At 42.1% G+C, this 10,954-nt stretch overlaps 1 long non-coding RNA gene across 1 annotated transcript; it reads right to left on the bottom strand.

The window, feature by feature from the left end:
* Positions 1–3,912: 3,912 nt before the first annotated feature.
* LOC119289079 lies at positions 3,913–5,352 on the bottom strand. The gene is made up of 3 exons (XR_005141421.1): positions 5,255–5,352; positions 4,719–4,813; positions 3,913–3,932 (listed from the first exon to the last, which is right to left on the bottom strand). It is a non-coding gene; the product is annotated as an uncharacterized LOC119289079 (long non-coding RNA).
* Between the last annotated feature and the right edge of the window lie 5,602 nt (positions 5,353–10,954).

Below are 10,954 nucleotides of genomic sequence, written 5' to 3'. Positions count from 1 at the left end.
ATCAACAGATAGTCATGGTTTCCTGACTATGGACATTGGATGTCATTGATAATGAGATCACATCATTAGGAGAATGATGTGATGGACAAGACCCAATCCTAAACATAGCACAAGATCGTATAGTTCGTTTGCTAGAGTTTTCCAATGTCAAGTATCCTTTCCTTAGACCATGAGATCGTGTAACTCCCGGATACCGTAGGAGTGCTTTGGGTGTACCAAACGTCACAACGTAACTGGGTGACTATAAAGGTATACTACGGGTATCTCCGAAAGTGTCTGTTGGGTTGACACGGATCAAGACTGGGATTTGTCACTCCGTATGACGGAGAGGTATCACTGGGCCCACTCGGTAATGCATCATCATAATGAGCTCAAAGTGACCAAGTGTCTGGTCACGGGATCATGCATTACGGTATGAGTAAAGTGACTTGCCGGTAACGAGATTGAACGAGGTATTGGGATACCAACGATCGAATCTCGGGCAAGTAACATATCAATTGACAAAGGGAATTGCATACGGGGTTGCTTGAATCCTCGACATCGTGGTTCATCCGATGAGATCATCGTGGATCATGTGGGAGCCAACATGGGTATCCAGATCCCGCTGTTGGTTATTGACCAGAGAGCCATCTCGGTCATGTCTGCCTGTCTCCCGAACCCGTAGGGTCTACACACTTAAGGTTCGGTGACGCTAGGGTTGTAGGGATATGTATATGCAGTAACCCGAATGTTGTTCGGAGTCCCGGATGAGATCCCGGACGTCACGAGGAGTTCCAGAATGGTCCGGAGGTAAAGAATTATATATAGGAAGTGCTGTTTCGGCCATCGGGACAAGTTTCGGGGTCACCGGTATTGTACCGGGACCACCGGAAGGGTCCCGGGGGCCCACCGGGTGGGGCCACCTGCCCCGGGGGGCCACATGGGCTGTAGGGGGTGCGCCTTGGCCTACATGGGCCAAGAGAACCAGCCCCAAGAGGCCCATGCGCCTAGGGTTCCAAAAGGGGAAGAGTCCCACAAGTGGAAGGCACCCGCTAGGTGCCTTGGGAGGGAGGGAAACCTCCCTTGGCCGCCGCCCCATAGGAGATTGGATCTCCTAGGCCGGCGCCCCCCCTGGCCCTCCTATATATAAGGGGGGAAGGAGGGCTTTTTGATCCACGCCTTTGGTTGCCTCCTTCTCCCTCTCCAACACCTCCTCCTCCTCCATAGTGCTTAGCGAAGCCCTACCGGAGTACTGCAGCTCCATCACCACCACGCCGTCGTGCTGTTGCTGGAGCCATCTTCCTCAACCTCTCCTCTCCCCTTGCTGGATCAAGAAGAAGGAGATGTTATGCTGACCATACGTGTGTTGAACGCGGAGGTGCCGTCCGTTCGGTGCTAGGATCTTCGGTGATTCGAATCACGTCGAGTACGACTCCATCATCCCCGTTCTTTGAACGCTTTCGCTCGCGATCTACGAGGTACATAGATGCATCTAATCACTCATTGCTAGATGAACTCCTAGATGGATCTTGGTGAAACCGTAGGAAAATTTTTGTTTTCTGCAACGTTCCCCAACATCACGTATATACGTACGTTTCCTTGTTGTTTCCGATTGCACCACGTATCGCTAAAATCTGCACGCCGCAACCGATCGAGTTGACGCTTAGCCGTCCTTGCATGCGTCCTTCCGTCGCTTGGGCTGCCTGCTCGCGTGCCTGCTGGACCGCTTGGCCCAGCTGCCTTGCCGCACTGTCGTAGGCCACGTCCCAACCTCGCCGACTCCGAGTACGTATACACTCGGGTTGTTCCACGCGATCGTGACAACGCACCGTTTCTTCCGATCTCGCCGACGATTAGTTCGTCCGTGATATCTTTGCCTTAGATCAACCTCGTAACCTAGCTCTAATATCACTTGTTAGAATAAATCCGAGGCATACGGTTGATTATCCGAGGACCAAGCAATCACACGAGCACGGCATCTGACTCGTCTATTTCTATTGACTTAAGAGTATACTAGCAAAAGGGCCCGTGCGTTGCAACGGGAGAAAAAAATATAATCTTCAACGGTCATGACCACATTTTGTTGCATCAGCAAGATACACTATCACACTCAATTTCATGAAATCATGCCATTTTTTTAAACTCGTGCACATATTGGAAATCGTAAACATTTCTCAAATTTGTGGACACATTTACAAATTTCCGAACATTTCTAAAATCAAGAACATTACTTGATTCATGAACATTTGTATAATATTTTAAAATATTTTTTAAAGTGTCAACAGTTTTTTAAACAATTTTCTTGAATCGGTGAACATTTCTAGAATCGACGTACATTATTTTGGAAATTGGTGGAACAATTTTTGAAATCCATGAACATTTTCCGAAATGCATAATCATATTTGAATCAACGAATATTTAATGAATGAATAAACTATTTTGTAAGTCATGAACAGTTTTTGATTTTTAAGGATATTTTTCCATTCATAAAGATTTTTTGAATTGGCGAAATTCTGTTCAATTTCATTACAATTTTTTAATGCACAAATATTTTATAAAAATCATGAACATTGTTAGATTTCCTGAACATTGGTTTTCAAAATTTGGGACATTACATTGTTTTACAAAATCACGAACAATTTTTGACTCAACAAACATTTTATGATTTATTAAACTTTTTATTTCAAAATTATCATTTTTAAAAAAAATTGGTCCTTTTTTGAATTCCCTAATTATTTATGATGTATATTGAGAATATAGTAACTTCTGCCAAGAAAATAACTCTAAAAAATCATGCACTTGCACTCACCTTCGCATAGTATTTTTTTTCTGTTCCTGCTATACATCGCCTTGTATGTGTTCAGATTGTGTTTTTTTATATGAAGGCAATCAGGTGTTGCTTCCATTGATTAAGGAGAGTGTTCAATACATTGAAATCCACTACAAGGAAAGGTGAAAATACAAAGAAAATAAAGAACTCTGGTTCAAGAAAATTATTTATAGAGTATAGTTTTGCTTGCTCGAAGCTTGCTGCAATTGGAAGAAATCCACATATAGCTTGTTCTCTGTGAAACTTTGCAAGGCATCGACGCTATCTGTTCAACAATTATCTCCCCCCCCCCCCAAAAAAAGTTGTATTCTCCTGTGGTCCTACCATGAATTTAGAAATCTGTAGAGAGCCGCATGATTGTTTAGTACTCCAAAAGAATTAAATGTGCCATGGTAATTTAAATTTTTAAACATGCTTTTGCTATACAACCTTTAATTACCTGGATATAATGGAGCATATCATCATTGCATATTATACAACCTTTAATTATACTTTCTGTGGTACAACCTTTGCTATATCTGGAAAATGTAGAATAAGAAAAATCTGAGTACCTGTTTTACTTTGGTATTCCTGAAATAACTGCTGAATCCCAAGACACCGGCACACGTATTGTGTTCACATTCATTCTCTTTCAATGTTAATAGTTGTCCCAAAATTTGTATTCTGAGTTCGTATCAATCCTGTAGATACACCATTTTTCTAAACGAATAAGATTTGCATCACATGTGTAAAAAATAATGATTTAAATACTACAGGATATACCCAACATCAAAGAGTTCTTTTTCCACATAGCAGACTATGATATCCTATAATTTACAAAAAGCTCACATATCTAGTTCAAAGGAGTAGCTCTTCAAAATTGAGCAGTGGCCTAAAAACTGAAATATTTGGTATGCTTTCAGAGCTGGGAGTTGCTAACTTCCCTCTGTTATCTAATTTTTGGGCACATTGGCATACTGGCATGATAAAGACATGGTAACTTTGATATAATTAAATACATGAACCCGTGTCATTTTACGGGAGAATGCAAGGAATGCCCACCAAGTGCATCGCTGCAAGCATGGGAGTTCCTTGCCCCTCCAGCGACTACCATCTGATTCTCCAATCCGTCAGACTTCAACACCTACATGAGAAGGCTTAAGTTTTCAAAATCAAATGGAAGGTCAAATTCAAGCAATTATTAAGCAATGCTATAACTCAAATCACACTGAAACTGGAGGATCTCCTATCGAGAGGAAGCTTGCATTCAGAAGACGTGCCATCATACACATCAGTTACAAATATACCAGCTCTCTTCCACACAAAACTGCATTTGACATGGTCGAATTGGCTGAACATTTCATAAATGAAGAACCTTACTGCTCACAGTTGTATGTTTCTGTAGAGCCATCATCACTGGTAACATTTAGATCTTGCACAAGATCATTAATCTTTTGCTTGACAAGGCAAGAGATTCTTTTGGCTGCAGTTCCATCAAAAAGCAACAATCTCAAATACCCATCAGCTCCAATCTTGCTCAGGTTGTTTTAATGACACCATTCAAGTGACTTGCGGTCAAAGTCTAAGTCGACTGATGTTCGTCTTGCATCAGTGCTAAGCCACTTAGTACCGCCGACAGGGGGTAAAAGAGATAATGAAAAACACATGCCCTCATACTCTAAAGCTAAATAGTAATCTCTTCAATATTGAACACTGCTAAATACTGACCAAAGTTCCAAAGAGTAACCATTTTAATATGCCAGCTCCTTATTTGTGTGTCAAGTGTAGTATTAGAGCATCATTTCTAAGTTCCAACTAATGGGAGTCCTGAGATCCTCGGCGATAGATATACAGTTTGCCCAAGGTGTTTACAAAACTGACATAAAGAGGATTGTGCAAAGGTATGCTTATTGCTTAGTAGTGCTCAGACCTGAGGAGGGCCGTGCCATGGAAATCATCCTGCAGGTCGAGAGAGACGCGTCTGGCGAGGTACGTGCCTGTCGATGTCCCCTTTTGGTGTCTGACCTGAAAAACACAACATCGTTGTTATTTCATCGAACAGGTTGAGAGCACTAAGACTTTCAACGATCCAAGGTATTGTAGAAGCTAGCGACGTCACCTGCACTAAAAGCTAGTTCACGTGGAACTTGTAACACAACTCTATGTTCAGTTAAGGTTGCTGCTCCTTTCCTGTGCTATTTAATTTATTTCTGAGATATAAGCATATGGCTTAATAAGTTTGAAGTCTGCCCTTCAAAAAAAAGTTTGAAGTCTGAACTGTTGCCACCTCTTGGGCAGGAACCACAACACAACATAGAGCAAAATAATTCCCCTGTGTTTTTCAGATCGTAGGCTTCAAGAGTAGCTTCAGAACCAAATTCCTTTTCAATGAAACGCTCCAGCAAGAGAAATTCACTTGTTCAGAAACAAAAGAATGAGCAAAAGTTAAAACACAGAAACGCACACCTGTAGGCGCTTCAGCCGTGTACGGGAGAGCTCATAATTCTTTGCTCCAAGGAAGGCAAGCAGTGGTGGCCGTGCCCAAGGCAGCGGATATCAGGATGTGGTCGTGATGCCCCTGGCCGAATTGCTGTCAACCTCGGGTGACGTAGATCGGTCCTTGATATAGATGAATGAGATGTTGGCGGAGGTCCTGGCTAGCGTCAAGCGAGAGGCCGGAGGTGCGGCCTCCATGGCCGCTGCCCATGGCGTGCAGAAGGTTGAGGTCGGTCATGGCGGCGGTCATCCATCAATCCGGCAGCTTGGCAGAAGGCAACCATGAGTTCTCGGTGTTAGATAATAACGAGAATAAACGAGACAGAGAGACACGGATTTTTACGTGGAAACCCTTGCGGGAGAAAACCACGGACGCACGAAGGTGCAATCACTATGAGGAGGAGTATTACAAGCACGAGACGACAGACCGTCTGAGGTGCGACTACATGGGGTATATATGAGCGGCAACACATAGGAGTCCTTGTAGGACAAGTAAACGAGTTGTACTCATATGCGTTGGGACCAACGCAAAAGGCCCACACCGTATGTACTACGTCTAGTCCAATACGGTACTAGAATTTGGATCACAATTTAACAATCTCCACCTTGAGCCAAATTCCCTCCAGTAGTCGAAGAAAGTGAATAACTCCATCCAAATCAGCTTAAACACCTTGTGCGTCAAAGTCCATAGGACTAGTGAGAAATACCAACTAAGCCTGAGCAAAGCTCAAACTTATTGGTCGGAACTGGCTTTGTCATCATATCAGCGGGATTATCATGAGTACTTATCTTGCATACCTTCAAATCACCTTCAGCAACAACATCTCGAATATAGTGATATCTGACATCAATGTGCTTTGTTCTCTCATGATACATTGGATTCTTTGTAAGATATATAGCACTTTGACTGTCACTAAATACGGTAGGGCAAGATGAGTCTCCACAAAGCTTAGTGTACAAACCTCTCAACCAGATAGCTTCTTTGCATGCCTCAGAAATAGCCATATACTTGGCATCAGTAGTGGAACAAGCCACAATAGACTGCAAAGTTGCTCTCCAACTCACAGCACAACCACCAATGGTGAAAACATAGCCTGTGAGTGATCTTCTCTTATCCAAATCACCAGCAAAATCAGAATCAACAAAACCAACAAGTCCATCTCTAGTTTTCCCAAACTGTAAATAGGCATTAGAAGTACCTCGCAGGTATCTGAAAATCCACTGAACTGCTCTCCAATGCCCTTTTCCAGGATTAGCCATGTATCTACTGACAACACTCAATGCATATGATAAATTAGGACGAGAACAAACCATGGCATACATGAGTGAACCAACTGCACTTGAATAGGGAACTCTAGACATGTACTCAATATCTGCATCTGACTTAGGACATAAAGCTGATGATAATTTGAAGTGTGCAGCTAACGGAGTACTTATTGGCTTGGCATTATGCATATTAAAACAACGAAGAACTTTATCAATATATCCTTTCTGACTTAGATATACTTTTCCAGATGGTCTATCTCTGGATATTTCCATGCCAAGTATTTTCTTTGCTGCACCCAAATCCTTCATCTCAAATTCATTACTCAATTGCTTCTTTAGTTCATCAATATCTGACATACTCTTTGCAGCAATTAGCATATCATTAACATAAAGGAGCAAATAAATAGTTGAACCTTTGACAGTTTTCAAATAAACACAACTATCATAATTAGACCTTTTGAAACCTTGAGAGAGCACAAAGGTGTCAAATCTCTTGTACCACTGTCTAGGGGATTGCTTCAATCCATAAAGAGATTTTCTTAACTTGCAGACAAGCTTTTCTTTTCTAGGAATAACAAAACCTTCAGGTTGTTCCATATAAATATCCTCTTCTAATTCTCCATGTAAGAATGCAGTTTTAACATCCAATTGTTCAAGCTCAAGATCATGCATGGCAACAATACTAAGTAAAGTGCAAATAGAGCTATGCTTCACAACAGGAGAAAAGACTTCGTTATAGTCAATACCTGGAATCTGACTGTAACCTTTAGCAACTAACCTTGCTTTATATCTTGTCTCATCATTAGGAGAAACACCTTCTTTCCTCTTGAAAACCCACTTGCAACGAATAGGTTTCTTCTCTCTAGGCAATTTTACTAAATCCCAAGTGCCATTCTTTTCAAGTGATTCCATCTCATTATGCATAGCGGTCATCCACTTATTACTATCATCAGAAATAATAGCCTCGGAATATGAAGAAGGTTCAGCGTTACCTTCAATTTCTTCTGCAACAGATAAAGCAAAAGAAACAATATTGCACTCTTCAATTAACCTGTCAGGTTTGTTAGTACCCCGCCTAACTCTGTCACGAGCAAGATTCCAACTGGGTGGAACAATAGGCTGATTTGGAGTGGGAGTGACATTATCATCATTAACGACGGGTTCATCATGTGCATCAACAATTTCATTACTAGATGTATCACATGAGTCAATAACATGCTCCACCTGAACAGTAGGCTGCTGAATAGGAGGCTGTTGTTCACTCTCAACAGGAACATTAGTAGATGAAACATCATGTAACATAGTAGATTCATTAAAGATAACATTTCTGCTAATAACAACCTTCTGGGTTTCAGGATTCCATAATTTAAAACCTTTAACACCAGACTTATAACCAAGAAAGATGCACTTAACAGCCCTAGGCTCCAACTTTCCATTATCAACATGAGCATAAGCAGTGCAACCAAAAACTCTCAACTGTGAATAATCAGCAGGTGAACCAGACCATACCTCAATTGGAGTTTTCTTATTAAGAGCAATAGATGGTGAACGGTTAATGAGATAACAAGCAGTGGAAGCGGCCTCAGCCCAAAAACGCCTATGCAAACCTGCATTGGACAACATGCAACGGGATCTGGAAATAATGGTCCTGTTCATACGCTCAGCAACACCATTTTGTTGAGAAGTATAAGGAATGGTGTAATGTCTGACAATGCCTTCAGACTTGCAATAATTCTTAAATTGCTTAGAACAGAATTCCATACCATTATCAGTGCGAAGTATCTTTATCTTCTTTTCAGTTTGTCTCTCAATCATAATCTTCCACTCCTTAAAAGCTGAGAATGCTTCATATTTATGCTTCAAGAAACAAGGCCAAACTTTTCTCGAATAATCATCAATAATAGTCAGCATGTAACTTGCACCACCTAGTGACTTCTTGCGAGATGGTCCCCATAAATCAGAATGCACATAATCAAGAATACCTTCAGTTGTATGAGTCGAAGTGTTGAACTTCACCCTCTTGTGTTTGCCGAAGATACAATGCTCACAAAATTTCAATTTACCAGGTTCATATCCATCAAGAAGACCTCTCTTATTTAACTCTGCTAAACCAAGTTCACTCATGTGTCCAAGACGCATATGCCAAAGGTTAGCAGCATCACAATCAGAATTCTTTGAAATAGCTGGAGTAGCGTTACCTGAAACGGTAGAACCTCGAAGGTAATAAAGACCATTGGTCGAACTTAAGTCACCTTTCATCACAACAAGGGAACCTTTGGTGACTTTCAGAACACTATCTCCACCTGAATACTTGTATCCCTTTGCATCAAGGGCACTCATAGAAATAAGATTTCTCTTCATCTTCGGAATATACCGAACATCTGTCAAAGTTCTGATTATGCCATCAAACATCTTGATTCGAATAGAACCTATGCCTTCAATCTTGCATGGTGAATTATCAAAACCCAAAACGGAACCAGCAGAAGTAGTGGAATCAAAAGTATTAAACCAATCTCTATGTGGACACATATGAAAAGTACATGCAGTATCAAGTACCCACTCATCATTGGTCTCGGCACATCCAGCAATAACGACAAGAGCATCATCGGAACTATCATCACGAGCAATGTTAGCAGAACTTTCACCTTGTTTGTTACCTTTCCTCTTTTCTTTATTTTGCAACTTGAAACACTCTGAGATGTCATGCCCGTTGCAATACCTGCAATATTTCTTGTCTCTGGATTGCGACCGGTCCCTGTAGCCGTTTTTACTTTTGCCTCTGTTTCCATTATTGGAGTTCTTCTCCTTTGTCCTGCCACGAACAGATAATCCCTCGGCTTGGGATGAACTCGAACCATCATGGGGCACCATTAATTTCATCTTCTCCTTAGAGTTCAAAGCTTCATAAACTTCATTAAGTGTGAGAGTATCACGACTGTATAATATGGTGTCTCTAAAATTGGTATAAGAACTTGGCAGTGAACAAAGTAATATTAAAGCAGTATCTTTCTCTTCATACTTAACCTCCATTGCAGCTAGATCGGATATAATATCCTTAAATTCTGAAATATGATTCAAAACATTACCTCCCTCGGGTAACCTGTGCAGGAATAATTTTTGCTTCAGATGCATCTTGCTGGTGAGATCTTTAGTCATGCAAATCCCTTCCAGCTTTAACCATAGAGCGGCGGCAGTTTTCTCGCTCAAAACTTCCTGCAAAATATTATTATGCAATTGGAGTTGAATTTGTGACAAAGCCTTAGAATCAATTCTTTTTTCCTCAGCAGTCCAGTCCTCAATTCGGTTCTTCCCAAAACTATCCAGTGCTACATCATAGTTGGCCTGTGCCAACAACGCCCGCATCTTGACTTGCCATAGGGTAAACCTTGTGTCACGATCCAGCAGCGGAAGGTCGTACTTCATGGATGCCATGAGTCGATAAAATCTGTGTACACAAAGTAGTACAAGCCCGTAGAAAAATCCTTGATAGAATTAATTTGTGGAGCAAAGGACAAAAAAAATAGATAGCACCTGGTAGCTCTTTGTGTGGATGTAACAATTAGATGAGAAAATAAATCTGATCAACTAGTACTCAATAGTACTAGCCTTCACGTGAGTGGATGGATATCTCCACGGTACTGTAGTGGTTGATTCCCTTGGGACTTGAAGCGGCCAGCGGCAGCAACTCGGCGGAACGCCTATAGCCACACGTGCCAATCTAAAACAGCTGCAGGAACGGATTCGACCGCAGCGGAAACTCCCGGTGACTTGGTTTTGACAGCGGCCGGTAGCGGAACCCTCGGTGGACTGCTTGATTAGTAATCGGATCAGTAGCAAAAACCTGTCCATCTCGGCGACTTGCGGCTACAGCGGCTCGTACAGGAAGCAGTCTTCGATCGGAAGTTTGCAGGATGGCGGCGGCACGCACAGCCGAAACCCTAATCTCTCGTCTCAAAAATCTCGTATCTGATTCAGATCAACTTGGTTCTGTATACCACTTGTTAGATAATAACGAGAATAAACAAGACAGAGAGACACGGATTTTTACGTGGAAACCCTTGCAGGAGAAAACCACGGACGCACGAAGGCGCAATCACTATGAGGAGGAGTATTACAAGCACGAGACGACAGACCGTCTGAGGTGCGACTACATGGGGTATATATGAGGAGCAACACATAGGAGTCCTTGTAGGACAAGTAAACGAGTTGTACTCGTATGCGTCGGTACCAACGCAAAAGGCCCACACCGTATGTACTACGTCTAGTCCAATACGGTACTAGAATTTGGATCACAATTTAACACTTGGAAGGCGCTGGTGGGCAGTGCAGGCGGGGCAGCACAAAAATAGGAGCTTCAAGAGCAGGCGCAACGCTCGCCCCATGGACGACCGGCGACGGACCCAA

Source organism: Triticum dicoccoides, chromosome 4A (assembly GCF_002162155.2).
Source record: "Triticum dicoccoides isolate Atlit2015 ecotype Zavitan chromosome 4A, WEW_v2.0, whole genome shotgun sequence".
NCBI classification, from domain to species: Eukaryota; Viridiplantae; Streptophyta; class Magnoliopsida; order Poales; family Poaceae; genus Triticum; species Triticum dicoccoides.
The sequence above is the reverse complement of the archived record's forward strand: the minus strand, read 5'-3'. Positions and strand labels throughout refer to the sequence as shown.